Genomic DNA, 25,554 nt, shown 5'->3' on the forward strand with positions numbered 1-25,554 from the left:
ATCTTCTGTATGTACAGGATTTGATCCTTCACAGGTGATGGTACAGTATGGAACTCACCTGTTGATCCAGAGGAAGGCAAAAAAACCCTTGTGAAGCATTGTATAATTCGCTCCAACAGGGAAAAAAATTCCTTCCTGACCCCCGAAGGCGATCGGATTACTCCCTGGATCAACCATCTGTGGTGCAAACAATGGTGGTAAAATTTCTGCGATGTTAACAAATTGTCTAATGTCCATAAAATCGTTTTTTTCTGAATCTTCGCAGGACGATATCATTGTCTAATGCAGACTTGCATGGGTGCCCACATTCTGTTGATGTATGTGAACATGGGTAAGTCTATCTCCACTCCTGGATTCTTTGATGGTTTTGGCATTATATCCGATGGAGAAAGTCGGCTGTCCATTTCCACGTCCATGGGCTGTAAAGAGAAAACACATGCGTCATTTTCAATGTTTATAGATCTCTGGTCTTATTGTTTATTAACCACTTCAGCTCTGGAAGGTTTTACCCCCTTAATCACCAGGCCATTTTTTTGCGATTCGGCACTGCGTTACATTTTTTATCCGTTTAGGCCACGTTGTATTATTCTACATATTTTTAGTAAAAAAAAATCCCAAAAAGCGTATTTTATTGGTTTGCGTTATAGCGTTTACAAACTATGGGATCGATTTTTGGACTTTTTTTTTGTTTTATTTTAGTTATGGCAGCAATCAGCCATTCTTAGCGGGACTGCGACAGACAGATCGGGCCCCTAACTGACATTTCTGACACTTTTTGGGGACCAGTGAGATTAATACAGTAATCAGTGCTAAATAATATGCACTGTTACTGTATAAATTACACTGGCAGGTAAGATGAGGGTGATCAAGGGGTTAAATTTAAGCCTAAATGTGCTTGCTAACTGTGGGGGGGGGGGGGCTCTGTAAAAGGCACACTAACTGTGGGGGGGGGGCTCTGTAAAAGGCAAGCTAACTGTGGCTGGACTCTGTGAAAGGCAAGCTAACTGTGGGGGGGGGGGGGCTGTGAAAGGCACACAGAGATCTGTGTTTCAACTTAGCTGAAACACACAATCTCGCTGTGCCTGTCTGACAGGAGAGCCACCTGCTTTGTTTACATAGGCAGGCGTCTCTCCTGTCAGTTTCACCGAAGATCGCTGGAGTGCGTTGGCGATCGAGCCCGCTCCTTCCGAGCGCTGCCGATACAGCGTGCACATAATCACGTAGATCTATGTGATTATGGACACCCGAGCCACCCTGTCACAGTAAATCTGCATGGGGTGGTCGGCAAGGGGTTAATTACCAGCTCTCTCTATACAAATTAGATCCGATCTCTTCTTCCTCATTTCCATGTAGTGGGAGAACAGATAGGACACAAATGTGTCTATGGCCATCACTTCCATCACATGGTGATGGCTGATGTCACATCTCATAGACCCCATAGAGGTTGTGTCATGTACCATTGTACCATCTCACTTCCACTGTGCACCATTGTGTCTGGTGCCTAGAAACTTATGTTCTTATCTTCTCCTCTCATGGAAAAAGGAACAATTGACTGGTTAGCCTGTGAGGTTTTCGTGCAGGCTGGAATATGTTTGTGTTCCCTACATTATCTGTAAGGATACAGCATTGCTCCAATCTTTTAGATACGTAGTAATATCATCCCATTAGGGCAGGGGTGTCCAAACTATTGCCCTCCAGCTGTTACGGAACTACAATTCCCATGAGGCATTGTAAATCTCTGACATTCACAGACATAACTAAGCATGATGGGAATTGTAGTTCCTGAACAGCTGGAGGGCCATAGTTTGGACACCCTGCATTAGGGTTTGGGTACTTACCATGTCCACTTGGAAAGGGGGCGATGCTTTCCCTTCCTCTAGTTCTTCCCAGTCGATGGATTCCATGAAGATGTGGGATCTGATGTCTTCACTGATACCCAGTCTCTCCTCCGGATATTTGCAAAGCAGCTGTAAAATAATGAAATAATGAGTTATTAATGAGGACTTGTATACATGAGTAATAAAAATTACATCACTTGGTTCTGTATAGATTAGGAAAGAACTCTGACTACTTTGCATCTCTTCCGAATAGAGCATCTAAGTGTGTGAAGTAGTGATGGACCGATATCGGTTTTTCCTTGCTGATACCGATATATTGGTCAATGCATATCGGTATCGGCAGATATTTTCGTACATTAAAAAAAAAAAAAAAATATATATATATATATATATATATATATATATATATATATATTTTTTTTTTTTTTTTTTCTTTTTTTCTTTGACAGGTACTCTTGTGGAGGGATCTGGGGACCCCAAACCCCTCCTCTGCACTTAAAGCATTCAAAATACCAAGTTTGGCTGTTTTGAATGCTGTCATTTTTTTAATCTGGCGCCAGTACCCAGAAGAAATGTCATGACATCACTTCCGGGTTTTTGCATGGACATCCGATTCAGAGCCAAATGCTGCTTTAATCGGGCCTTCGGCGGCCGTGCAGGCTGGTTGCCCGGGTTTCCCGGTGGGATGGGAGACCTGGGCGAGCCACGGGAGGGGGGGTGGTATCCCCTCCCGCTCCTTGTAATGACAGCGGCATCAGTTGTTGTTTCAAAACAGCCGAACGGTATCAGGGTGATGCCTCTAGCTGCAGGCATCACTCCGGTACAAGCACTTTCCCGAAATATCGGTCACCTTGGTGGCCGATTCTGATATATAGGGGAAAGTGCAGATCGGCCCTCGATATATCAGCTTTGCCGATAATCGGTTGATCCCTAGTGTGAAGACACACACAAAGCCTAGTACAGGTGCTGGATGCAAAAATAAATGAGTTTGAGTTCTGTGTTGATAAAATTATAAAACGTGCATATCAGCGATTTACCCCATGTGGTATCTTCGGCCCCCTCAGTCCCATGATAAAGGGTTACCATAGTTGTGTAACTGAGACTTTACCAAGGGACAAAGAAGCCAAACTACCCAAAAGTCAAGCCAATGACCAGACTTGTTAACAAACCTACATTATACCCCTAGAGCAGCAGGAGGCCCAGAAGCCTTTCCTGTTGCTATTTAGAGTTAAAAAATGTCTTCTACTTACTCCTTTTATGAAGTCCGCCAGGTCTGGGTCCATGTCACGGGGGTAATAGGGATGGCAGAAGTTCACCTCTCTCCTGTATTGATCAAAGGTCCTTCTCCCAAATGGCATACGCTTTGTGGCCAAGATGTATGTAATAACTCCTAGAGAAAACCAGTCAGGTTCGAACTGGTAAAAGTCATTGTTGACAACCTGCCAATCCAAAGAAAAGACATCAATTAGTACATTGGTCAGCACAGAAAACCAGAATACATCAAAGAAGCCCATGAAGCAGAGTTCATTAAAGGGGCCACATAGGCTGACCCCAATATCCTAAAGGAGGCACAAACCCCCCTAACTTATAGTCTTTTATATATAATCCCTTTTATAATGTATATTCATCAAACACATATGTTAAGGGAAGTATTTTTAAAGCTGTGGTGTGTCCTTTAAAAGGGCATACTGCTGCTTTACAAAAATAAACCATTCTAAAGCAGAGCGGTGTGCTTTACAAAGGTGCATGGCACTCCATTGGCTTCTCAGGGCTTTGAGCAATAATAAAATGAATGGGTATAAGAAAAATCAGAGTGGTATTTGAAATATACCACTGAAATACTGAACAGATAAACTATGAGTCTGGAGAAAAATACATACCTCTGGAGCCATGAATCCTCTGGTTCCAGCCACGCCAGTGGTTCTTTTATCGTCCCATAGACCGCCTACTGCCAGTCCATAATCGGCAATGCGGACATGTCCTTTTTCATCCATTAGAATGTTATCAGGCTTGAGGTCCCTGCAAAGAGAAAGACTGTAAGTGTCATCTTCTGGTTCGGGTCATCTAAAACACTTTACCACCAACTTATTTTTTAATTATAGGTGGCTGCTAGTGACAAAAGTTTTCCATTAGCTTCTTATATCAGTTGATTGGAAAAGTGAGAAGACATTAGGTACCCATGTATATATGTGCCTCTCCTCAATCTCACCTCAGCACACATTTTACACAGGTATATGGTATACAATTGAATAGGAAAGAATTAGTTACCTATGAAGGATGCCATTACTGTGAAGGAACTCCAGTCCACACGATATTTCCGCCACAATGAACCTAGGAAAGAGAAAAAAAAAATTTAGATTAAAACAAAATGACATATAAATGAAATGAAATTCAAATAAAAGCATAACCCATGGGCAGAGGAAGGCAGGGGCAGGAAGGTGCTGGTCATATCTGATTAACAGGGCCACCTGAGACAGGTGCAATTTTTGGTGCAGTTCTTACCAAAATCCAAAATTCTAAAGTCTACTGGGAGATCCCACCTATAGGATCCAATCTGCCCCATTGTAAAGAATAGGCACCTCCAACACTCCCCGTTAATCTTGTATCTCAAAGCACATGTGCATTGCGACTCATTACTAGGTAACTATATGTACAGTCTCCATCACCTTTCACATGTGCAATCACTGCCCGCTATGGGAAAAACTGTGTTTGAGAGCAGTGGTCAGGCTTTCCAGTATGCTGCCAGCATGGGGTATTTAAACTATTTATGCAGCACTTAGTATGTAAAAATAAAATAGAAAGAATAACATATATATTACTCTTATGTACAACCTGACTGCATTATAGTAATAAATACAAAGGCTTTAGTTAGACTTTAGAATTAAATATCTTATAAAGCTTGCTTTCTTTTCTATTGTAAACTTAGTGATGATACTTACTTGATGGTGCCACTGTTGATTGTAGAATAGTTCCAGATGAAGTCACTTAAACTCCCTCCGCAGACATATTCCATAACAAAACAGGCGGTGAGGCGGGTTTGAAAGGCGGCATATAGCTGAATTAGAAAGGGGCACCCTTCCGACTTTTCTAGGGCGTAGCGTTCTATATCCAGGTCATATATATTTCTAGTCTTAATGACAGACTTAATGGCCACCTTCTGCTGGCTCTTTCGGTGGGTAGCCAGAACAACCTGAAAGAGAGAATATAAAAATGAGTGGGGTCGTCGGTATTGAAAGGACTGGGGCAAGGGGGTATCTAGTATTGATTATGAATCAGAATTAGTTTTAGGTGAAGGCTGTTTGGTTCTATGACAGATTGTCTTCTGTCTCTGGTAGTTAGATCTATCTGCTTTTAATGTTCACAACTTCTTCCAATGTTGTTTTTGGTGTTTTCTTCTATTCCTCAGTGTGATAAAGAATGCAGCAGAAAAAGTGAGACCACATTATGGCAGCAGAGCTCATGGAGGTGGATTTCAGAGGAAGGCAGTGGGACAAAATTTGGTCTATCCACAGCTGAAGCCATTTTTGGTGGCTTGTACATAATGTCTGATTACCGAAGAGGGATGTGTTGTGTGGGTGGAGCCAGTATTTTTAGTAACGGGGGAGTAAATGAATACTTACCCTTCCATAGCTTCCTTCTCCGAGCACATAGTGCAATGTGAAGCTTGACAGCATTATTATCATGTCATCGCTGGGTGCGGCGGAGTCATATCCAGTGGTTTCAGTCTCTGAGTTTAAACATCCTGAAGGTTCTGGAAGGACACTCACCATACTTAGGTTGGTGTCAGGAGTTTCAGCCAAGGCAGGATGTGCAGGGCTGTGAGGTCCTGAAATGACACTGGTGTTCAGGTTGGTGTCATTGGTTCCAGCATCCGCTGGATGTGCAGGGCTGGAATGCCCTAAAGATGTTGCGGAAACCTCCATCAGGTTGGAGGTGATGCTAGTCCCAGCCTTAGCCAAGGTGGGACAGGCAGGGCTACGATGCCCTGAGGATTCTGGAGATGACTGGTAGTGGTCCTCATCTCCAGATATTGAATTGGTGGTGACAGTCACCTCAGCCGAGGTGATACAGGAAGGGCTACGAGGCCCTGAAATGACACTGGTGTTTAGGTTGGTGTCATTGGTTCCAGCATCCGCTGGATGTGAAGGGCTGGAATGCCCTAAAAATCTTGAGGAAACCTCCATCAGGTTGGAGGTGTTGCCAATCCCAGCCTTAGCCAAGGTGGGACAGGCAGGGCTATGATGCCCTGAGGATTCTGGAGATGACTGGTAGTGGTCCTCATCTCCAGACATTGAATTGGTGGTGACAGTCACCTCAGCCGAGGTGATACAGGAAGGGCTACCAGGCCCTGAAATGACACTGATGTTTTGGTTGGTGTCATTGGTTCCAGCATCCGCTGGATGTGAAGGGCTGGAATGCCCTAATGATGATGAAGAAACCTCCATCAGGTTGGAGGTGATGATAGTCCCAGCCTTAGCCAAGGTGGGACAGGCAGAGCTATGACGCCCTGAAGATTTTGGAGATGACTGGTGGTAATAGTCATCATCATCATCATCATTTCTGCGTACACAATGTGTGAAGCAATTCCCCATTGTGGAAAATAGCAGATACTCAAGCGAAACAAGGAGCAAAAAAAAGGAGAACCTTCCTCTACACCTCTCACAGCTTGAGTGAGTTTTCCCGCTCCGGTCTTGGCTATTTATTGGCCCTGTCTGTGACCTGTCATGTCAAAGTTCCCAGTGTCCAATGAGATTTGAGTTTTAAAGTCACATGACCACAGTGACAGTTATTTGGCTAATTATAGCATCTGACCTGTCATGTCAAAGTTTTCAGTGTCCAATGAGGTTTGAGTTTTGAAGTCACATGACCAAAGTGACAGTTATTTTTTTTTTTGTTTTCAATTTCAAAAAGGTTTGAAGTCACATGATTAAAAAACTGTTTTTTTTAGGGTTGACTTTAATTAAAAAAAAAAAAAAAGTATAACCTTATGATTTGAGCCTTGTAACGTTATCTTGTAATCAAATGACTAAAATTCTTTTTTTTTTTTTAAACCCCTTTATGACCAGGATATTTTTTGATGTTCAGCACTGCGCTACTTTAAAACATGATTAAAGTCACATGACTAAAATAAAAAATAACTGTTTTTTTGTTTGTTTTTTTTCTCCTTTTTTTAATATGAGAAAAATAGTCTTAGTTATTTAAGCCTTGTAACATTATGTCATCTTTCTGTAATCACTGCAAAGAGTTGGCTCTGTTAACTTGCACAGAACTTTCCTCCTAACACTGAATATTCTTACAGGAGGGGAGAACACAGGAATGACCTCATCAGCACAGGCTGGACATGTGCCCTCCCCTGGCTGTGTCATACAACTGCCATGGACATCCAGGAGCTTGTCGTGCCATCTGTGGTGGTGTCTGGATCAGAAAACTGGCTGAACGGAATCTCAAATCTTTTGACAGGCAAGATAGTTCTGACAAATATATTTCAATGGGCTTTTTATTACTTTGGAGTTCTGCTTTACATATTTGGTGCTGGTGGGGTTTGGGGGGGGGGGGGGGGTATTATGTTGTTTGGGAAGCTGCTTGACTTGCTGGTTACATGGAAGGACTTCAACCTCTTTCCTCAAACCTCTGTTCTGCTTTATCACTAATCTGAAGTCTGATCAATGCATTCCACTTAGTGGGCTTGTCACCTAAATCGTGTTGATGGCACAATTTTTAGTTGCCCATAGCAACGACTGATCCTCCAGCTGTCTATTTTACAGCCGGGATTGAAAAGACATAAGGAAGCTGATTGGTTTCCATAGTAAACATGGCCGTTTATCATTATCAGACATTTCATGTTATTAGACCCTATATTACCTTCCAAGTGTAAAGGACAAATGTACAAACATGTTGCCAATAGCAACCAGAGGGTCATTTTACTAGCATGCAGGGTTTAAAGCGCTTTGAATTATTCTACTTCATAGTCCTGTTTAATGAAGTGTTTTCTTGGTAAAGAAAATAAAATTATAAAAATTTCCTGTTGCCCATAGCGACCATTGCCCTATATACTGTATGAGATATCTGCTAAAAAGGTAAACAACATGGTTGCTACAGCAACCAGTTTGTTTACTTGTTTACAAACCTGAGCTGTAAAATAAACAGCGGGAGGCTGGGTTCACACTGGGGCGGCAAAGTCACCCGACTCTGAAGCCGCCCCGTGCAGCGCGACCTCAGCGTGGCTTGCAAACCTCTTCTCTAATAGAAGTCAATGCAGGTCGCCCCCAAAGTAGTGCAGGAACCTTTTTCTAAGTCGAAGCGACTTGAGTTGCTCTGATTGGAACGGTTCCATTGCACTGAATGGAGCGTGACTTGTCAAACGGCTAAGTCCCCTGACAAGTTGCCCCATTGTGAACCGGGACGGAGGCTCTTTTTTATAGCTTACATTTGTAAACAAGTAAACAAAATGGTTGCTATGGCAACAAGGTTGTTTACCTTTTTAGCTGACATCTCATGTATAGGGCCCTATGTTCTCTAGAACAAGTATACATACATGTTTCCAATAGCAACCAATCAGAGGTTTTGTTTTTATGTGCAGTGTGAATAAATGGCAGTGTTTGTTTGCTATGAGGGTAGTGGGGGCATCTTGTAATGTCCCTGGGTTGTTTATTATGGGAAACCTGTACTGGGAGAATACAGAGACTGTGACTGCTGACCTCTCCTTCTGAATATACTATTTGCCTGGCTGTTAGTCTAATTCAGGCTTGTCCAACCTGCGGCCCGAGGGCCGCATGTGGCCCAGAACCATAGGAAATGCGGCCCACTGCCCCCTGACCATTATTTTTATTTTTTTGCTGGGGGAGGAAGGAAGTCGGCTTCCAACTAACTGTAGGCAGAGGCTGCCTCGGAGCCTCTGTCAATGATAGACAGCACATTGGTGACATCTATCATAGGAGCTGGTCCAGGAGGCAGGACTTCGTATGACAGCGGTCACTCGGTAAGCGGGAGATCCCTGCTCTGTGTAATCCAGAGGCTCTCCTCTCTCTTCATTGCAGACTGCATTGGATGGGCACTCACTGGTGAGGCTACATTGGATGGGCACTGATCAGGCTGCATTGGATTGGCATGCACTTATGAGGCTGCATTGGATGGGCACGCACTTGTGAGGCTGCATTGGATGGGCACGCACTGGTGAAGCTGCATTGGATGGGCATGCCCTAGTGAGGCTGCATTGGATGGGCACTGGTGAGGCTGCATTGGATGGGCACTGATCAGGCTGCATTGGATGGGCATGCACTGGTGGGGCTGCATTGGATGGGTACTGATCAGGCTGCATTGGATGGGCATGCACTGGTGGGGCTGCATTGGATGGGTACTGATCAGGCTGCATTGGATGGGCATGCACTGGTGGGGCTGCATTGGATGGGTACTGATCAGGCTGCATTGGATGGGCATGCACTGGTGAGGCTGCATTGGATGGGCACTGATCAGGCTGCATTGGATGGGCACGCACTGGTGAAGCTGCATTGGATGGCACGGTTTAGGCTGCATTGGATGGGCACGTACTAGGCTGCAAGTGCCGTGCGATCCCTCGGCTGCCGCAGGAGACTTAGGATGTCTGCAGTCAGTCACAGAGCCGCTGCTTCCTGTATAGTTCCAGCTCTGTCACAGGCGGAGTGATATGAAATGCACTCCGCCTGTGACAGGAGCCATACAGGAAACAGTGGCTCTGCTCTCTACTGCAGCCGCTGCTTCCTCCAGCAGTACCCGACGTCATGACCAGCAGTACCCGCCAGCAGTAACCACACCAGCAGTAACCGCCAGCAGTCTGCAAAATAAGTAGAAAAGGAATGTGCATTAGTGTGTGTAACTTGTTGCAATATGTTTTTTAATAACTAGTTGTGTTTTGTCATAATATGTCATGTCCTTGTTCATACATATGACATTTTCTGGCTGCCTAAGTCATATGTGCTAGGGGTGCAACTATCCCCCAACTGAAGTGGTCATGGTGGTTAGAGTGTTCCTTTAATATCTCTCAGAAGAAGTAATCCTCCGTATACTGATTCCATTTCATTTTATCGTCCTCTAGTTGTGTTAAATTAGTGCGGTGGAGTTTTATTACTTATATATCTTATCTGTAGTATATATTTTATATGCGGCCCGAGAAAATTTCCCTACACTAAATGTGGCCCAGAGAAGCCAAAAGGTTGGACACCCATGGTCTAATCAATCGGTTTCTGTTCATTCTCCATCACCATTTGGGAACAATTCAGCACAGAAGTTCTAAATGAACATGCAATGATGCAGAAAGCATGGAAGCCAGAGACAGCCAGCAATCTAGCATTTTCAGAAGGCAGTCGGCAATGGCAGCCTACATATTTCTCTCAGTATGGGTTGCCTTTTAACCATTTGGGGGAATCATAGTTGTGCCCTAATGCATACATCCGTGGAAAGAGACTCTGCAATTCAAGATGGCCACTGTGTGTACAGTATATGCTCCTTATCCCCTTATTTATTGCTGTCTGGGTAGCTATGGGAGAGATTCTGGCTCATTCTGCCCACTTCCTGTCCTGATCCCCGAGGAAATGAGGGGTAAATCTCTACAAAGGGGACCCAGTCAATGATAAAAACTTGTCAGAGGGATCTAAACTGCTCCCACTCTACTATTGTGACCAATCAGATTATGCGATTACACGATGGAAACAGAAATGCATTTGATTGCATTTATTATCGATTATGATTGTATTCTTTCGATTGAAATCCACTTTCCCAAAAGTGGCTTATTGATTGATTGGGTTGTCATCTGTAGATCGATTATTCTTATTGAAGGAGATCAATCAGAAAATAAATTGATCATTTATCAAAACATGTATGGCCACTGTTAGGGTTTAACCACTTGCTTACTGGGCACTTATCCCCCCTTCCTGACCAGGCCAATTTTCAGCTTTCAGCGCTGTCACACTTTGAATGACTATTGCGCGGTCATGCAACACTATCCATATGAAATCTTTAGCATATTTTTTCACACAAATATAATTTCCTTGTGGTAGTATTTAATCACCACTGGGTTTTTTATTTTTTGCTAAACAAAGAAAAAAAGACCGATTAATTAGAAAAAATATATAATATATGTCATAGTTTGTTATACAATTCTGCAAACAGGTAATTTTTCTCTTTCATAGAAGTGTGCTGATGAGGCTGCACTGATAAGGCGCACTGATAGGTGGTACTGATGAGGCTGCACTGGTAGGTGGTACAGATGGACACTGAGAGGTGGCACTGAAGGGCACTGAGAAGTGGCACTAATGGGCAGCACTGATAGGTGACACTGAAAATGAGACACTAATGGGCAGTGGCGACTCTAGGAACAATATATAGTGGGGGCACATAAGATACCACAGTCAAAACTGGAGGGCACTCATAATTTTTACCACTAAATCATACCACTGAAAAAAAAAAAAAAAAAGTATATACTAACTATTTACTTACTACCATTTATGATTGTATCCTTTCGATTGAAATCCACTTCCCCAGATGTGGCCTATTGATTGAATGGGTTGTTATCTATAGATCGATTATTCCTATTGAAGGAGATCAATCAGAAAATAAATTGATCATTTATCAAAACATGTATGGCCACCATTAGGGCTTACCCTCTTGCTTACTTATCCCTCCTTCCTTACCAGGCCAATTTTCAGCTTTCAACGCTGTCATACTTTGAATGACTATTGCGCGGTCATGCAACACCATCCATATTAAATTTTTATCATTTTTTTTTTACACCAAAAGAGCTTTCTTTTGGTAGTATTTAATCACTTTATCTATTTTTTTCCTATTTACTGTTGACTCAATGATGTGAGATTTATTATCTTTCCTAATGATATCTGGTTGTTTGCCGGATGTTGTTAGTATTCTCTGTCCGGAACGCATCTACATCATTTCCAGTAAGGCGATGTGTGATGTCCGCCTTCCGGAACGCAGCCGCGTCACATTCGATACATTCCTGTTGGTCTCCTTCCGGGTTTCTAATGGTGTTTTCTTGTTTTTGTTTCTTTTTCCGGTTGTGAACAAGCATGGAGACCCGTGTGATACGTTAATAGTTCCTGTCTGTTTGGATGTTTGGCATGACGATACTTCAATAAATTGCAACTTCATTCCATAATGGAGTGCGACCTATTTCTTTTTCTACAAATACTTTCACGGTGGTGAGCCGAGGTGAGCACCCAACTGGATTGCAGAGCACAGCTGATTGAGCCTGAGCTGTGTTGCTCTTTTCCTTGCATTATCTATTTCCGGACGCTACTTTATAATTTAAGGGATATGCTCATACGTGACCACGCCCCTGGTGATGTCTGTTTTTGACAAACGTGACAGGAGGAGTCAGATCACGTGACATCGCTACGCTGGGTAGTCGGCCATACTTTCGGTTGGAAACATTTACTATACTATGAGGATTTACATGTGATTTTATTGCTTCTGTTTAGTCTATATATGGTGGAGCGTGCCGGCATACTAGAGACCATTTACGTCATATGATTGGAGAGCTGGAGTGACATTTCTAAGCTTCACCGACTACTTTTGACCATTTTGACTTTTGCGGATCCTTCCCAACAGCTTTCCAAAAACCAAAAAATTGTCCCATATTTCATAAAGTTTCAGAAAAAGAGTGTAATAATGATGTGCATGTAGTAATGTGAAAAATCTTCAAAATCAAATCTGTGCAAACACCCTGTGCAATCCTTCCACCGATCTAACCAATTTTTTGGTTTTTGATTTTTTTGGATTGCTTTAATATCATAATTGATTTTGGATTCACTGTATATGTTTGTTATGCACTTTATGAATGTGAAGTTTCATGACTGTATTTTTTACATGCATTTTTGTGGCACTGATTCGTCACGTTTATGTGAGAGTGATTGGTTACAATAGTTGTTTAACCACCTCAATACTGGGCACTTAAACCCCCTTCCTTCCCAGACCAATTTTCAGCTTTTAGCGCTGTTGCATTTTGAATGACAATTGCGCGGTCATGCAACACTGTACCTAAACCAAATTTGTGTCATTTTTCCCCACAAATAGAGCTTTCTTTTGGTGGTATTTGATCACCGCCAGGTTTTTTCTTTTTTGGTGCACAAATAAAAAAAGACCGAAAAGTTTGAAAAAAAAAAAAGTTTTTTTGTTTAGGTTATAAAATTTTGTAAATAGATATGTTTTTTCCTGCACTGATGACGCCGCACTGACAGGCACTGATGAGGAGACACTGATGGGGTGGCACTGATGGGGTGGCACTGATGGGGTGGCACTGATGGGCACTGATAGGTAGCACTGATATGCAGCACTGATGGGCACTGATATGCAGCACTGATGGGCACTGATATGTGGCACTGATAGATAGCACTGATATGCAGTATTGGTGGGCACTGATAGGCAGCGCTGATGGGCACTGATAGGCAGCACTGATGGGCACTGATCGGCGGCACTGATGGGCACTGATAGGCGGCACTGATAGGTGGCACTGATGGGCGGCACTGATCGGCACTGATGGGGGGCACTGATGGGCACTGATAGGCAGCACTGGTGGGCAATAATGGGCACTGGTGGGTGGCACTGATAGATGGCAATAACGGGCACTGGTGGGCAGCACTGATAGATGGCATTGGTGGGCAGCACTAATAGGGGGGCACCACTGGCAGGCTCTCTGAGCCCTGTTTGCCATCCCTGGTGGCCATGGTGGGCATCCCTGGTGGTCATGGGTGGGCATCCCTGGTGGCTCTAGTGGCACCCCCTCCCCCCAGGGCTGCACGTGGTAATCAATCATCTGATTACCAGCACAGACCCCCCCTGTGATCAGTGAGTAATTAGAAATACTCACTGATCACCCCGGCTGCAGTATCGATCTTCTGCTCTTCTCCTCACTGACAGGATCTGTCAGGAGGAGAAGAGATCGAAGCCGTTACAACGGCTGTATTGACATTACATGACGGCAGGGGCGTAACTACAGGGGTTGCAGGGGTTGCGGTCGCAACCGGGCCCCATGCTCTAGGGGGCCCTGTGCAGCTCCCCTGTACACCTGGATAGGAGGGGCAGTAGGGGCCGCATGTAGAGAAATCACTGCCCTCCTTTTTCCTCCTGTAGCTGCAGGGGGAAAATGGAGGAGATTGGTTCCTCTGTATGCTGCCCCCGCCCCTCCTCCTATCCATCCAGTTCACTTGTGTTCTGCTGTCTCTGGGCCCCTGTGTGCTCCCCTGGTCCCCCCCCTACTGTGCTTCCCCCCCTACTGAGCTTCCCCCCCCCCACTGTGCTGCCCCCCCCTACTATGCTCCCTACCCTCTCCTGCCGGCTGCTGCAGGGGATGTGTCACAATAGAGAACCAGGAAGGGGTTGGTAAATAGGTAATTTACCAGCCAGATCCTTCCTTTTCTCAATGGACAGAGTCATAGTCAGTGACATTGTAAAAAAATTAAATAAAATGATAAAAAATAATACAATTAAAATACCAAAAAAAATAAAAACAACTGACACCAGTGGGTGAACTTCCAGGATCGTAAAGGTCACACTTGCAACCGGGCCCTGGCATTCCGCCACTGTGGGGAGGCCCCAAAATCGCAGGAAGGTGGCCCACTGCAGAACTTGTGAAAGGGTCCCGCAACGAGAGTAAAGGGCCCCAGGATCAGTGGGAAGGGCCCCGGCCAGGGGTCCAGGGGGCCCTTAATGGTTTCCTGCACCGGGGCCCTGAAGGTTCTAGTTACGCCTCTGCATGACGGCTGTGATTGGACACAGCCGTCATGTGATCAGGAGGGCCAATCACAGGGCCCTCCTGCCGAGGCTTGTTGCTCTGTGTCCTAGGGACACAGGCACATCCAGATCGCGCCGCTGCGCGTGACCGCGGCGGCGCGATCTCTCTCCTTCTGAAGGACGTTCCGGAACGTCCGATCAGAAGGAGGAGACTCCCACCCGGCCGTATATTTACAATGGCCCGGGTGGGAGGTGGTTAATAATTGCACTAGCACTTTAGGCTAGAGCACAAAAAGTTGTTTTTGAGAAAATGGGTGATAATTTATTAAATTATCCCTGCCTTATTAACTAGGGGAGTGTAGATCTGCGCTGACTGATTTTCTCATTATTCCTCAGGTATTGCTTCAGACCTGAGAGGAAAACTCTCAAAAGCCTTTCTTTATTGTTTAAAGCAGTTTCAGCTAACAGTTTACGCAGTAATAACCCCTGGTATTGGTGCCAGTTTATGCAGTGATAGCCCCTAGTATTGGTGCCAGAATACACAGTAATACCCCCTAGTATTTGTGCCAGTTTACACAATAAAAATCCCTAGTATTGTTGCCAGAATACACAGTAGTAACCCCTAGTATTTGTGGAAGTTTACACAGTAAAAACCCCTAGTATTGGTGAAAGTTTATGCAGTAATAATCCCTATTAGTGGTGCCAGTTTGTGTAGTAGTAAAGCCTAGTATTGTCGCCAGATTACGCAAAAATAAAGCCTAGTATTGGTGCCAGGTTACGTCAGTAATAACCCCTAGTATTGTTGCCAGTATACACAGTATTAAAGCCTAGTATTGGTGCCAGTTTATGCAGTAATAAAGGCTAGCATTGATGCCATGCTCTCAGCATGGAGGAGGTAGGGAAGAATAGGGAGACCTGCAAACCACAGTGATAAAAGTGTTAAGGCCAGCCGCAACAGTGGCGGGGGGCCTAACACTTTTATCAAGTTCATGGGAGATCTTTATGATTTCCCCGTGGGTCTCCTGATGCGCTACAGCACAGTGCATCTCTCCAATCCAAGGCTCATGCCCCTACAGCAGGGGTGCCCAACCTTTTTAGGAGCGAGGGCCACTTGAGCGACTTGGTAACTAGTCACCAGCCACAATGAGTGGAGCGGGAAGATGACAGATCCGTGTCCACTCAGCATATGCAGAGCAGACACGGACACAGCCCGCTCTACTCTATGGGCCCTCTGATCTGATCTGCCGAGACTGAAGGGGACAGATCCCCCTCTGTTTTAAATGGATCGGATTGGAGATAGGCGGGTATAAACAGACACAAGTCAGTTTATATCTGCCGCTCTATAGAGATGAATGGAGGGTCGGATTTTGTCTACCTGAAAAACAGACAAGTGGACCCGATCGGATCGAACGTGTGAAAGCGGCCTAAGGCTGCTTTCACACGGATGCACTGCGGTTTACCTGCACCTCCACTGACCTCAATCTTTACTACTTTCTCAGAATTCCTGCAGGTATCGCTGGCTGCTGCTTTCCCCCAGGTGGGTATTGCTAGTGGCTGCTGCTGGCTGTCCTCCAGGGCTGGTACTGTTGGCGGGTACTGTTGGCTGGTACTGTTGTCGGGTACTGTTGGCGGGCACTGTTGGCTGGTACTGTTGGCGGGTACTGTTGGCTGGTACTGTTGGCGGGTACTGTTGGGGGTTATTGCTGGTGGTTACTTTTTGCTGGTACTGTTGGCAGGTACTGCTGGTGGGTACTGTTGCTCGGTACTGTTGGCGGGTACTGTTGCTTGGTTTGTGGGTACTGCTGGCTGGTACTGCTGAGGAGTACTACTGGCTGGTATGTGATCCACCATCCCTGAGCATCAGTGTGAAAGGTCACAGGAGCTGGCGCTGTAGGTAGCATGTGGCTGCAGTAGAGAGCAGAGTTTATGCATCGCACCTGTCACGGCACAGTGCATTTGATATCACTCCTCCTGTGACAGGACCCGGCGCTATATAGGAAGCATTGGCTCTGCTTCCTCTAGTGCCTGCTCCGTTCTTCACAGTGATGCTTGAGAATGCAGCACTGGTGGGCACTGGTTAGCAGCACTGGTGGGAATATGTTGGGACCAATGTCCCTTTTATAGAAGCCGGTTATCGTCTTTTTTCTTTTCTCCCCCACACTGTCAGCGCGAGGGGAAGAAAAAGCCGATAACTGGCTTCTGTTTACATCGTTTGATCAGCTGTCATTGGCTGAAATCTGATCACATGGTAAAGGGCCGTGATTGACCCTTTACCCCGATCAGTGATTAGCTGAGTTAGAAGGACTTGGCAACTACAGCGCATGCGGCAGGGGGCACGTGGGCAGGGCAATCATGGGGGGGGGGGGGTGTCCATGGCTGCCCTCCCAGGATTTGAAGCCCGCTCTGTAACTGTCTTTCGGCTATAGCGGAGGTGGGAAGTGGTTAAAGTGTATTTTCTGTGCTGTCAGTGGTATCTGAAAGTGCATAAGCAGTGCTGGATTAGAAAAAAATCATTGGCAATAGTCCTTCTATAATATACAATTTTTTTCTGCTTCAAATATAGTATTTATTTTCCAGTGCTAATGTAATCGCAATAAGAGGTTTTTTTGGTTTTTCAAAGGGCGGTCATACTCAATATATTCCTCTAGATGGCACCCTTGTACAAATACTAAACCACTGAGAAGTCTATCTTATGAAAAGTATGAGGATTGGGGACCAAGATGACTGGCGTCCTGAAATATACTCGTTGCCTGGCTGTGTCTGGCTATCACAATTTTGGGTTACAGAACACGCATGCTGTAAATGAGCATCAGAAAAATTTACAATCACAGCTCTTAAACTTTAGCATCAACTTGACAGCCAGAGAAGTGGGATTCCCAGAAGGAGAGATCAGTAATGGCAGTCTCCATTAATCTCTATTGGTGAACTGAACAGTAAAGTACAACATAAAATAAGAGCGCACACCAGACTAATGCAATACAAGGACTTTAATTTAAATCTGGACATGTGATGCCGAAAACCTCCATAATTGAAAGAACTAAAAAGTAATTACTTAAAGTGGCAGGTAAGGGATAGTAAAGCTGGGGAGGAAAGGCAAGGGATAGTAAAGCTGGGGAGGGAAGGCAAGGGATAGTAAAGCTGGGGAGGGAAGAGCTAAGTGACCTTCAGGCAGGAAATGAGGCAAGCTCTAACTGACTTGCTGCAGCTTCTAATGCACACTGTGAGATCAGAGTAAACAATTTCAGGACAGGAGAGGAGCCTGTACAACTGTGCAAGACTTGAAGGAAGGGCTGTAGTTTCGCTTTAAGTCATGGGGTTCACTAGAGGCTCATTTAGTTGTGTGGAAGCGAACACTCATATTATGCTAATGGGGTGTTAGGAAATAAAAAGAGAATACTAAATATATTAATATTCTATTCATGGAGGAGTATTATTACAGCAGATCTGCTTCTCGTTTTGCCAGTCCTAATACAGACTAATACATTTTTGAAACTATCAATGCTCTCCGCTGATACCACTGCTTGTGAGAGAGAATTCCACATCCCCACTGCTCTGGCCACGTGCCTTATTGTATTCCCTTTCTCTGAAAAGATTGTTCCTTATGCTAGGGTCACCAGTACAGTATTTGTACATTGATATTATATCCCCTTCAATGCTTTTAGTCTTTCCTCATAGCTTAGATCCTCCATTCCCCTAATTATTTTTGTTGCCCTTCTCTGGACTCTCTCTAGTTCCAGCACATCCTTTCTGAGGACCGGTGCCCAGAACTGAACGCCATACTCCAGATGTGGCCGGACCAGAGTCTTGTAAGGTGGCAGAATAATCTCTTTATTTATTTATTTCAACATTAAAACTCATCTGCCATGTAGTTGCCCACCCCATTATTTTGTTCAGGCCTCCTTATAAGGTTTCCACATCCTGCATAGAAGTTATTGCCCAACTTAGTTTAGTATCATCCGCAAATACCGAGATTTTGCTAGATTTCCCCTCCTCTAGATCATTTATGAATAAATTAAACAGGATTGGTCCAAGGACAGTGTGACAGTATTCACCGTCACTGAAATTTAAAGACAGATAAGTAATGGTTTGGATTGCTTCATATTTGCCAGCAATATCTCCATATAGAAATATTAAGAGTTATTCCCATTTGCCATGAAATCTGTTCTTTCTAAATGCTGTGTATATTACATATCTTTCCATGTCAGACAGGTATTCCTTTTGTTGTGTATTGGGAGGGAATGTGGATTGCCCTTTTGCATTGTTAAGTGTTTATGACCTCCCATTGTTCTGTCTGTCTGCCTTAAGAGAAACTTATAGGTATGTGGATTGGATGCTAAGGGGGAGGGGGGATTGTCCCACATTGTATATTTTGTACACTGTATGAGAGTGTAAAACTCTGTTCCTATTGGATGGTGAATATTATGTTCAGTCTTCAACAAGGTTCATCTGGGTGGTAACCTTGTGGGTGAAAACTGTATATAAGTCTTGTTCAATAAAGTTTTTCTAGAGTACCTTCACCCTCATCTAGAGTTCTGTCTCTTATTGGGGAAATCTGCTGCAAGGGATTGCTATGGCCTTTCATACTTCCTTAGAGAATCACTAAGCTCTTGTAAGACCTTGTGTAAGAGCTTGTTCTGCTGCACTCTCTGGGGAAAGAGAGGTTCACCCACAGGAAACTGGAGCCTTGTCATAGGTCCAGGGTGGGTAGGAGATTGCGAGACCCTAATCAAGCTGCGGCGGTTCGTGGGGTCTGAAGTGGTTACGGTGTCTGGTGTAGTGCTTGGAGCCCTTGGAAAGCACTAGGAGCATCTGTCAACGGAGGTACCCAGTCAGGGGTGCCCTGTTCCGTTACATTGGTGGCAAGTGGTGGGATGGCATCCTAGTGTGAGGAGAAGCATCTCGGAGACACCGGTAACGTTATAGAGCGAGCTAACACCCTTGCAGCATCCCCATATGAGGAGGAGTTTCTCTGGAGGCTGCAGCAACACTTGGTCCAACAGGATGGGCCTGTATCAGAGGAAGCCATACTGGACTGGAGAGATGCCACTCGAAAGGAAATGTGGTATGAGGCGTTAGAGGATGTGCAGTGGAGGAGGAGAGAGAACCTTACCAGCGAAGAACAGCGGTTCCAGGTATACGTTGCCCTGCGGTTACCTTTCCTAGGAGAGCAACCCCTGGATGAGTGGGTGACGGAGCTTTGGAACCTGATTTGGAAGGAGTTGTGGCTGGATGAAGCTTACCGCGCACTAAAGTGGTACGCCACCCAGCACGACCACTGTATGGCTGACGACAATATGCCGGAAGGTGAGGACTATAGTGGCCCGGGCTTGCTGTGGGAGGCCTTTGAGGAGAGGGACTTTGGATGTCCAGCAGAGTTTTGGCGCTGGGAAATCCAGGACACCAGGGAAGCCCTACTGGGTCTCCCCAAAGCGGATGACTTGGGGTCAGACCTGATTCATCTGGTCAGAATGGAGTGGGAACTGGAGCAGGACTACCAACGCCTGCTCTGCTCCATTCCACCCTAATCTACCCTGCAAGCAGAGCCAGAGTCCTGGGTGGCAGATCCAGACCCACAACCCTTCAGTTGGAGAGATAGTACAGACTGGTGGTACTTGGAAGACTCACCGATGGCAGGTGGAGATGGGACCGAGGTCCCTCTACCGGCCCTACAGGGAGGCTGGGCAGCCGGCCCAGGTCCCCAGCTACAGCAGGAGTTACAGGGAGCCGAAGGTGTCGTCCTTCCTTCCAAGCAGCAGTGTACCTTACAGGGAGAGGAGACAACTAATCCTTCTCCCCAACCACAGGGAGACAACAGCCCTGACCCCAATGGTACAGATGGGACCGCGGTCTCTGCACCAGACCTACAGGGATGCTGGATGACCGGTCCAGATCCCCAACCTGCCCCGCAGGAATACCAGGAGGAGGAGGTAGGCGATCCCTCCTCTCTACAGCAGACCCCCAACCAGGTCCTGGGGGTATTATTCACCAACCCCAACCCAGCAGAAGAGCTGGCGACAGGGGAGAGTGTTACCGACCTCTGCTCAGCACCCGCAGAAGCTACAGTCTTCATTTGTACACCCCAGGGATGCTGGACAGTCGGCCTAGATCCCCAACAGCCTGACGAAGTGAGCCCCACCAACCTGTCTTCTCTTCAGCGGCTGAAAGGACTCCCAGGAAAAGGGCCAGTCCACACTTATCCTCAGCAGCGGGTATGTTCTGCGAGAGAGGCAGAGGTTGGCTGGGTGAGTAACACTGTTTTCCCGACAATTTGTTTGGGGTACTGGGTGGGTGCAGACATTGGGAGGGCCTGTGGAACACAGCCTACCTTAGAGAGGTTGGAAAGTTCTTCTCTCGGCCTGCTAGGCTGCTCTTATGTCTAAATCACCCTGTGTCTTTTAGGGACACAGGGTGCCCAAGAAGCCCAGTCTGGCCTGCCCAAACCAGACTTTCACAGACTGATCGGCTATGAAAGCTCCATGCGCTTTGCCAAGACAAACTTACAAACTATGTGGCATTTTGTCCAGGAAACTGCCATGATGGATTGACTCTTGTTACCCGACTAACTCAGGCACAGACCAGTTGGAGGTCTGGTACCTGGATTAGTGTACCTTTGGAGGGAAGATATGTGACCGTATTCACCGTCACTGGAATTTAAAGACAGATAAGTAATGGTTTGGATTGCTTCATATTTGCCAGCAATATCTCCATATAGAAATATTAAGAGTTATTCCCATTTTCCATTAAATCTGTTTTTCCTAAATGCTGGGTATATTACATATCTTTCCATGTCAGACAGGCATTCCTTTTGTTGTGTATTGGGAGGGAATGTGGATTGCCCTTGTGCATTGTTAAGTGTTAATGACCTCCCATTGTTCTGTCTGTCTGCCTTAAGAGAAACCTATAGGTATGTGGATTGGATGCTAAGGGGGAGGGGGAATTGTCCCACATTGTATATTTTGTACACTGTATGAGAGTGTAAAACTCTGTTCCTATTGGATGGTGAAAATTATGTTCAGTCTTCAACAAGGTCCATCTGGGTGGTAACCTTGTGGGTGAAAACGGTATATAAGTCTTGTTCAATAAAGTTGTTCTAGAGTTCCTTCACCCTCATCTAGAGTTCTGTCTCTTATTGGGGGAATCTGCTGCAAGGGATTGCTATGGTCTTCCATACTCCCTTAGAGAATCACTAAGCTCTTGTAAGAGCTTGTATAAGAGCTTGTTCTGCTGCACTCTCTGGGGAAAGAGAGGTTCACCCACATGAACCTGGAGCCTTGTCGTAGGTCCAGGGTGGGTAGGAGATTGAGAGACCCTAACCAAGCTGCGGCGGTTCGTGGGGTCTGAAGTGGTTACGGTGTCTGGTGTAGTGCTTGGAGCCCTTGGAAAGCACTAGGAGCATCTGTCAACGGAGGTACCCGGTCAGGGGGGCCCTGTTCCGTTACAGACAGATCCTTGGGGGACCCCACTTTCCACACCCACCCAATCCGAGTACTCCCCATTTATCACCACCCTCTGGACTCTTCCCCTGGAGCCAGTTCTCTATCCAGGTACTCACCCTATGGTCCATACCTACGTACCTTAGTTTGTACAGTAAGCGTTTGTGGGGAACTGTGTCAAATGTCTTTGCAAAGTCCAGATACACCACATCCACAGGCCTTCCTTTATCTAGATGGCAACTCATTTCATCATAGAAGGTTAATAGATTGGTCTGGCAAGAACGATTTTTCATGAATCCATACTGATTACTACTAATAATACCGTTTTCATTACTAAAGTCTTGTATATAGTCCCTTAACATCCCCTCCAAAATCTTGCAGACTACTGATGTTAGGCTGACAGGTCTATAGTTACCCAGGATATATCTCTGACCTTTTTTAAATATTGGTACCACATTGGCTTTTTTCCAATCAGCTGGCACCATTTCCGTCTGTAGACTATCTGTAAAGATCAAGAATAACGGTCTGGCAATCACCTGGCTGAGTTATTTAAGAACCCCCGGGTGCAAACCATCCGGTCCCGGTGATTTATTTATGTTAAGTTTCTGTAGTTTAGTTCTAAGTCTATCTTGTGTTAACCATGGGGATACTTCCTGAGGTGTATTATTAAATTTAGCATTACAAGCTGGGTTAGTGTAGCCTCCCAATTCTTTTGTGAATACTGAAGAGAAGAAATTATTTAGCACTTTCGCCTTCTCACTGTCCTCTGTGGCCAGATTCCCTTCATCGTCTTTTATGGGGCCAATGTGTTCTGGTCTCGCTTTCTTACTATTTATATACTTAAAGAATTTCTTGGTTTTTTTTTTTACTCTCTTCCGCTATATGTCTCTCGTGTTCTATTTTAGCCTTGATTTCGCCTTTACATTTCTTATTGCACTCTTTGTACTGTTGGAATGCTGCCAATGACCCCTCAGCCTTGTATTATTTGAATGTCTTTTTTTTGGTATTAATATGTCTTTTATATGTTGGAGTTTAGCCAAACTGGTTTTATTTTTGCTCTTTTAAATTTATCCCCCTTTGAATGCACTGGCCAATCCCTTTGTTTAGTATGTTCTTGAAGCACTCCCATTTTTTTCCTCCGTGTTCTTTGCACTGTGTAACCCAAGTCCTTCCTCTACCAGCACACTATCTAACCCATGCCCCCCTTCCCCCGCTCAGGCTCGCAGTGCAGACATTTCAGTAGACATCTACTGGTCCTCCTGGGACCTCCCCTCTTCGTCCTGCAGACCAGTTAGGGAGACGGGCAGTGCATGCTTCCTGGATACTCCTCTGCTTCCGCATAGATGCCAAAGAGTTCCTATTCAAGGTAGTCACATGTGGGTGGGATTAAACCCTCTAGGTCCGCCCTCAGTGTGCACTGCTGTCTGTCCTCCGATACACACCAGGAAAGAGGATGAGGGAGAACAATATTGTCACAGGTGTGCTAAATGTGTGGGTGGGGGATGATTGGAGGGGGGGGGGGTGTTTCTTGGTGGCATAGGTGGGTGTGCTGAATGTGGGGGGGGCTGATAGGTGGCATCGGTTGGTGTGCTGAATGTGGGAGAAGGGGTAGATTGGTGGCATAGGTGGGTGTGCTGAATGTGGGGGAGGGAGGGTGATTGGTGACATAGGTGGGTGTGCTTGATGGGGGGGGTTGGGGTGATTGTGGCATAGGTGGGTGTTCTGGATGGGGGAGGTGGTTGATGGCATAGGTTGGTGTGCTGGATGTGGTGGTTGGGGGGGGGGGTGATTGGTGGAATAGGTGGGTGTGCTGAATGTGGGGGGGGGGTGATTGGTGGCATAGGTGGGTGTGCTGGATGGGAGGGCGATTAGTTGCATAGGTGGGTGTGCTGGATGTGGTAGTGGGGGGGGGTGATGAGTGGCATAGGTGGGTTTGCTGGATGTGGGGGGGGGGTGATTGGTGGCATAGGTGGGTGTGCTGAATGGGGTGGGGGGTGATTTGTGGCATAGGTGGGTGTGCTGGATTAGGAGGGGGGTGATTTGTGGCAGAGGTGGGTGTGCTGGATGTGGTGGGGGTGATTGGAGGCACAGGTGGGTGTGCTGAATGTGGGGGGTGGGTGAATTGGTGGCATAGGTGGTTGTGCTGGATGGGGGGGTGACTGGTGGCATAGGTGGGGGGGGGTGATTGGAGGCATAGTTGTGCTGAATGGGAAAAGAAGGGGGGTAGGAGGCATAGGTATGTTGGGGTCATATTGGTGGCAGAGTAGTGGTGGGGTGGGGAAGAGTATAAGTGGGAGAGATGTGCTTGGGGGCATCTGTGAATGGGGAAGAGCTTCACAGAAGACCCGAAGGCTATTAACCCCTGCAGCAAAAGTTCAGAGTCTAGAAGAAGATGGGGTATCTCTGCACAGGATCCAGCTGCTTGGGATAACTTTCACTACTGGTAAGTACGCTCACTATAGCTATAGAGCCCTTCCGGGTTCCATGTCTTCAGCCAGTTGAATGGGCGGGCCATGATGATGTCACTCCCGCCCATGAACAGCTGAGTCACATCGCTGCAGCACAGTTGTGGGGCTACCAATGTACACTGAGCTGCGCATGCACAACTCCGTGTACATGGCGGCTGACAGGTAGGAGGAAGCTTTTTTGACCGGTGAGATTGACAGAGCTTCTTATGTCATAAAAATCCTGCCTGTCAGCATGTTTTCAAAACGTGGCTTTGCTAGCGCTTTAAGTACACACCTGTTTTAGAATCACACCCATTTTAAAAGAATGCCCTGACCCACTCTCTGCCTATAGTGGCTGGCTGGGCATAAAGCAAAAAATGTCCCTGGAAATGTTTTTTTTTAAATGTTGGCAACTATGGGATTCAGATTTTTAAAATACCAGTCTATGGGTGTGCGGGGTTGCATTGGTAAGGGTAGGGGGTGGGGGTCGGGGGTCACCAAACTGCACCTTCCCCTGTGTAGATAAAAATCCTTGCATCGGCCCTGCTGACAGGTTGCAGCTGATCACTTTGAGAACGTCTCCTATTGTCAGGACCCGAACTTAAACCTGGGACTTCCATGGTGTCTGGCAATGACTCTACTCACTGAGCTACCTGGAATGCTGGACAGCTCCCTGGACAAATCCTTGAATGATCCTGCTGTGAATCTTTATAACCTTGAACCCTTTGCTCCTCCCATGAACTTCCTGTTATAAGCCATGTCATTGCACTTACTGGTTGCCAGAATATTGTGCCTTCAACAGCCGATATCTCGCTTGTCTCTCCTGCTGCCGTCCGTATCTTTGCTACCATCCATTATCGACACTTGGCTTGTTCTTCGACTACTCTTCTGCTTGATCCCAACCTGCAACTACTGGTTACCGACCTTTGGCTACTCCTTTACTATGCTTCAGCTTGATCCCTATCTGCTACTGGACTCTGACTTGCTCACCACCTGGTGGGGCGATCTTGAGGACCGCGACCTGGTGCTAACACGCAGCAAAATCCATCTCCACCTTCAGGAGCGCTGGTGAAGACCGGTTAGTACTTAGACTCCACACCTCAGGTGAGCCTGCGTCAT

Source organism: Pelophylax lessonae, assembly GCF_965119305.1.
Source record: "Pelophylax lessonae genome assembly, chromosome: 11".
Taxonomy (NCBI): Eukaryota; Metazoa; Chordata; class Amphibia; order Anura; family Ranidae; genus Pelophylax; species Pelophylax lessonae.